Source organism: Monopterus albus, unplaced genomic scaffold, assembly GCF_001952655.1.
Source record: "Monopterus albus unplaced genomic scaffold, M_albus_1.0 scaffold193.1, whole genome shotgun sequence".
In the NCBI taxonomy this organism is placed as follows: Eukaryota; Metazoa; Chordata; class Actinopteri; order Synbranchiformes; family Synbranchidae; genus Monopterus; species Monopterus albus.
In genome coordinates, this window is record NW_018128073.1 from 590214 (window position 1) to 596382 (window position 6169).

At 42.4% G+C, this 6169-nt stretch overlaps 1 long non-coding RNA gene across 4 annotated transcripts; it reads right to left on the minus strand.

Annotated features, from left to right (window-relative positions):
* Positions 1 to 604: 604 nt before the first annotated feature.
* LOC109970276 (uncharacterized) lies at positions 605 to 3862 on the minus strand. 4 transcript variants are annotated; one of them, XR_002276387.1, is made up of 5 exons: positions 3289 to 3862; positions 1916 to 2034; positions 1767 to 1831; positions 1511 to 1681; positions 605 to 814 (listed from the first exon to the last, which is right to left on the minus strand). It is a non-coding gene; the product is annotated as an uncharacterized LOC109970276 (long non-coding RNA). The 4 variants fall into 4 exon arrangements; XR_002276389.1 differs by having other exon boundaries at positions 1916 to 1978; positions 3289 to 3861; XR_002276388.1 differs by lacking the exon at positions 3289 to 3862 and having other exon boundaries at positions 1511 to 1633; positions 1916 to 2168.
* Between the last annotated feature and the right edge of the window lie 2307 nt (positions 3863 to 6169).

Below are 6169 nucleotides of genomic sequence, written 5' to 3' on the forward strand. Positions count from 1 at the left end.
GTTGCTTTAAAAAAATCAGCACAATATTCTGGCTAACACCAAAGATGCTAAGCCTGCAAAGGAAACGCAGACATTGATTAACTCATACAGTATGTAACATGTTCGAAGTTTAGGAAAATTCAAGTTAATTATGCACCAGACATCTGGAACATTTCTGGCAAATTGGCACTTTTAAAGATTTCACCTAAAATATACTGTAGATGAAAAAGCAGTGACTGAATATATTTTACTCCCAATGTGACAAATCCAAGTGAATGTTGAATGAATGAAAAGCAGCAGTAATGAGAATTCATTAAAGAGGGTAAACCTTTTAGAAATGAATCTAATAGAACTCAATCAAAATTCAACATTATCAACATTGGCCTGTACTGTCCACTGTGAGTAAAGACATGAGCATAATTTAGTTTGAGGCTGCTGCTGTTTCTGTAACAACATCCCTGAATGGCACATTTGTTTAAATAACATGCTGTCAGACATCTTGTAAGACTCGGTATTTTTCATGTCCACAGGAAGAAAACATGTTTTATGTATTTGGATTTGTAATGAAACAGCTCCAGTGAACAGCACCAACAGAGACGACCAGGAACAGACCACAACTACCAGACAGGGTCTAATGGGTTTTATTATCCAGGCAGCTTTGACCTTGGGGTCAGAGGTCAAAGTGTACTCCGAGCTCCATGTATGTTTGACTCATTTCTGCTCCTAGAGCTCCCTGATCCAACAGACCACAAACACAAGTGCTGCCAAATCCATTCTCCTGATGGCTTCTTGGTGTAGACTGCAGATACTCAGCAGCATGTCTGAACAAACTGCACTAGAGGAAACAAAAACACCAGGTAGGTTTCATATGCGATTAGTGACATGACAAACTTGGAAAGTTTGCATGGATTATGAATTTTTTACTTCATTGTCACACCTTTCAAAGATTTTGCCCTAAATATGCATAGTTTCAATAACAATGGCTAAATTATTTGATGTAAAACTGTGTATATCCACAGTTCACGCTGCATGTCAGGACAGAAACTGAGACATGACATTCAGGGAACTCTCTGTGATCAAACTGTGGTGAGGTGTGGACTACGATAGGACTATAAACCATTTCTCTAGCTCGGAGTGTTCCCAGAAACCCAGCAGTTACTGTAGAAGTCTTCTGCAGAGAGAGCAACCATCTCAGCAGCATCTTGTTCATGATTAGACTTTGCCAGAATAAAGTCTGACAGCTTGAGTTAGAGATCAGAAGATAAACCCCTCAGTTTATGACCTTTCCTCTGGTGCTACTCTCACAACAACCTTTACATTGTTTATCTCACTAGCTGTGAATAATAGCAATGACAAAGTTCATTATTCTCATGCTTCAAGCTATTTAGTTGTCTAGTATGTAATAGCAGTCTGACCGTGAAGCCACCCTGGCAGATAGACTCATGCTGTTGTAATGTAAAATCTTGTTTTACCAGCACACACTGCCTCACAGACACAGTCTGTAGCATCTAATCTGAGCACAGATTATTACCTTGGAGCTTGAGAGCCTGTTGTTTGGATCAAATGAAGCAGCCAAGTTGAAACAGCGTCCAGAGAGGAGTGTTGATTCACAGCTAATACAAGTCTCTGTTCACCCCCCATCACTGCATCTTCACTTTGAAGCCAACAACAAATAATCAGGAAGGGAGTTTATCTTCTAGCTCTGGGTGCAGAGATACAGCTGTCATCACAGTCAGTTCATTTCCTGACTGAACTGTGTATATGGGAAATGATACTGGAGCCCTCACCTTGCTGCCGAAAGGGGTCCCAGGTAGAAACAACAGCAGAGTTTAGATCAGCGTTGTTTCTGCATCTGTTGGTGAAAGTGGCTAAAATTACTCAAGTCAAACTAACAATTTCTGAAGTTGTTTGGAAATTATTTAGACGTCACTTTCACCATGGCAACCGCCTCCTGCCAGTGATGCTGTTCCGTTGACCACAGAGTCCACTGACATCTGAGCTGACAGGCGAAGAGAGGAGGGAGAAGCACAGCCACACACACGCAGACATGTACAACTAGGCAACGCAGCATGCAAACAGTTTTAATATGATACACAAACCCAAAGCCACTCTGAGAAGAAAAAACTCACAACTGTGTACAAAAATAAGTCAACACACAACCTGGAATACACAACCTTAATTAAACTGTATAAAATAGAGATGGAGAAGTAGATGAAAATTAAATGAAACAATATTCAAAGACTAAATTCTAACTGAACACTCAAACTGCTAATTATGTTATTCTCTATATGATGAATTTTTAAAAACATGAATGTTTAATATTTGTAAAGAATTTCCAGTCTAAAAAAGCTGTTTGCTGTCATGATTTGTCTCAGTGTAAAAGTAGTAGTGAATGATGGAGACATTATAATAAATCAGCTGTGTTCATGATTACTTGAACACTTTGCATTTAGGCCACAGATTAATGCACAGGCCAACGCTGCAGTCCAGGGGCCCTGTGTGTGCAAAGTACAAAAGTAATATCATTATGCAGAATGGCACATTTTGCATTAATGTAGTCTATATTATATTACTTGTAATTATTGTTTTCATCACTTTAATGTTGCAGCTGGGCTAATGTTAACTACTTTAAACGATATACTTATAATGTGAAGCACTTTACATACTGCTGGGTAGTTTGTGAATTCTGGGTATAAATATATGTGTGTGTGTGTGTGTATTTTGTTTTAGTCTCCTAATTCTGAAAAGGACCTAAAGCTATCAAATACATTGCAGTAAAACGTACAAGATTTGAATCTGAAATGTAGTTTAGTCCAAATCGGAAGTAGCAGAAAATGGAAACACTTAAAGTAGGCCTCGATACTTCAAAACAACTAAATGTATTTCTTAACAGTACTACCCCCTGACCCCTAAACTGTAAAAATATATTAATCAGCTGGTTGGAAAATGGGTGCGAGTTTCATAAGGTCAATTGGTGTCGCTACCGTGGCATTCAGGGTAACTGTAGGCAAAATGTACGACCGGAAATGCTACAGTTGAGCACAAAAACGAAATGAACAGTGTGACCAAGGTCCAATAACAATGTCCCTAAGCTGACTAGATGTTTCTAGAAGTGTCGAAACCTCATCTAGGCAGCGACGCAGGTCCACTCTCAGATAAGGCTAATGTTAGCATCGATGCGGTGGAGCTAGCCGCCGCCGCCGCAGTAGCCACAGCTAGCTCTGGTTAGACCACGACCAGGCCTCACAACCGTTTCACTCGGATAAGGAGTTTGAGACCGAGCGACCGACGGCCCGGACTGTGTCGTACCAGCACTGCCCAGGAATTAGTCATGTCCCATGCTCCACCAATCCCGCCAGGACGGCCTTATTAGGGCACAAAAGACCGAGGCTGCAACTGCAGCTGTGCGTCCCAGGGTCCCAGCAGTGGTTAGACAGGGGCAGAAACATGCAGGTGAATCCACTGAGCCTGACTGCGAGCGACTAGGCTGAGACACGTTCAAAAAAACAGTTTTTTTTTTGCTGAAGTGGTTCAGAGGTGTCGCTCAGCTGATTTCTGAACAGTATCATAGGTTGTTCGGTCCATCTCCGCCCCGAAAACAACAGTAAGCAGCTGATGTGGAAACATCAGCAGATTCAGCGCAATTGGATTTTAGTAGCCTCATTAAGGACTTCCTACCAGGAGTACAAGGAAAAACACCATATAAATGTAAGAGCATGTTTCTATGATAACACAAGAGCAGTGCACCGTTAGCATATTATAATTTAATGCTAAGGATGTTGTGATTGTGGGGTCCCGTCAGTAAATCAGGCTGGTCTCTTGCTGTGGTTGTTGCACATGAACCCCAGGTAATGAACACACCTGATCCAGGTAATCAGCAGTGGGCAGGGCAGCAGCCCTTGAGGACCGGGATTGGACCCTGGAATACAGGTTTGAAGTAGCCAGTAGACAAATTCTGTTGCAGTAATTCTGATATAGAAGTGGCCTCGGTTCTGTACCGGAAACAAATTCCTTGTGTGTAACATACTTGGCCAATAAAGGTGATTTTCCTTAGATTATCCTTATGGGTAGAGAAGTATTCTGGATTAAAAAGGACACATACAGCAGTAACTGTGAATGTTAAGGTTTAAGGTTAAGGTTGCTGCAATGTAGGAAGTATTTTCACAGCTTTGTTTTTTTTTTTTTTTTTTTTTTTTTTTTTATATGTGACAATGTAAATGCTTCCTGTCTCAAAAAAGTTTGTTCAATTGGAAAGTCATCGTTGGTCCTTCTTTGTATATAAATTGCCCTTGACAGCGAACAAAAGAGCTCAATACGTTTTTGAAATGATACCTTTGTTGCAGTTTATAGTTGGTTAATAAAATATAATTGTGTGAAATAGGCAGACATCATTTGATATCAATTGCAATTGATATCGAATTGAAAAAAAACCCCAAATGTAATAAAACACTAATTTGTGAAAAAAGACACTGATGAAGCTGTGGACACATTTTGGCCTCCTGAGGCAGATATCGGCCTATGCCAAATATCACCTTGATTAATCGGCATGTTGCTATTTAAAATGATGATGATTATTACTATTATTGTGCCCTGCATTGCAAAGTAGGACCTTCATTATTTTAATGTCCTGAGGACAAAAAGCCGGACACTTGCTCACACCATCATCCGTATTCATGTCCACAGAGACGTTGCTGTGCTCCCTTTGTGTTTGCTGTCCAACCACTCACACACACGTCCTTAACTAAGCGCCCTACATTCGACCATCACACCCGCATTTACATAAAAGTACCACTGCCACACAGGCCTGCTTGCTGCCTGTTGCTAGGCAACAAGCCCTGGAGCCCCGTCTTAGAGTCTCGCTGGGCCGTGGTTGTACCTGAACGTGCTCAAATGGGTCAGCGAGGACAAAAGGAGAGACAGACCAGGCAACAGAGGAAAAACAAAGATTAAACCATGCCCCTGTGACTGTGCTGGTCTGCCTCAACATAACGTGCATGATGAGCAGAGAGGGAGATCCGTGAAGGAACAAGAGGCAGGGATTAGTTTCTCTGAGAAGAGATGTGGCTACAGAATGAGACGACAGCCATCTGGCTGGACAGACCTAAGACAGATGACACATGACATTCTTGCAAAAGATATTCCCTCAGTGTTTCAATAATGGAGGGCTGCGCTCAGCTGGGTGGAGGCCACATTTTTCTTCATACTGGGCTCCTATTGTTGTATGGACGCATCTGCATCTTTAATCTTTACTTATCTATTCATGGTTCTCCTTTAGCTTGTCACCATCTGGATCATTGGATCAAAGATCACTTTGTGTTTGATTACAAGTTTTTTCTTAATTGATGCTATAAACCATATGACAAGACCCATACGCTTTATGTAGGTAATTAGCCACAGTTGTGACTGTAAACTGACTGTGTGCAGTGAACTGGATTCAAAGGCCTGGCTGGTTTAGAGTGGCCCATAGGGACGGTGTTGTGGTTGTATTTTTGAAAGATTTTTTTCTTTAAAGATTTTTTTTAACGCAAGTCATTTTCAGAGTTTGGTCTCGCCCGTTCAGTCTTTGTGAAGCAGCCTAATTCCTTTTTCATGCTCTCTTCTGGTTTTTTGAGTTTGAGATCAGATCTCTAAATGTTTTACAAAATACAAATCCATGTTTCTAAGCATGAACTCTGTGTGATGACGTCTTGTCAGCACAGACTGGTGGCAGATTTATGTCCTGCCTCTCAGACTGGGAGCATCTGGACTTCATATTAATGTTCGGCACAGCCTGCAAAGTCGATCAGTAATCCTCAAAGTGGGCCCCTGTGATATTATTGCTTTTCTAATCAATTATCCATCCATCCATTTTTCTCCGCTTATCCGGAACCGGGTCGCGAGGGCAGCAGTCTAAGCAAAGATGCCCGGACTTCCCTCTCTCCAGACACTTCCTCCAGCTCCTCCGGGGGAATGCCAAGGCGTTCCCAGGCCAGCCGAGAGCCATAGTCCCTCCAGCGTGTCCTGGGTCTTCTCCGGGGCCTCCTCCCGGTGGGACATGCCTGGAACACCTTCCTAGGAAGGCGCCCGGGAGGCATCCGAAAGAGATGCCCGAGCCACCTCAGCTGGCTCCTCTCGATGTGGAGGAGCAGCGGTTCTACTCTGAGCTCCTCCCAGGTGACTGAGCTCCTCACCCTATCTCTAAGGGTGCGCC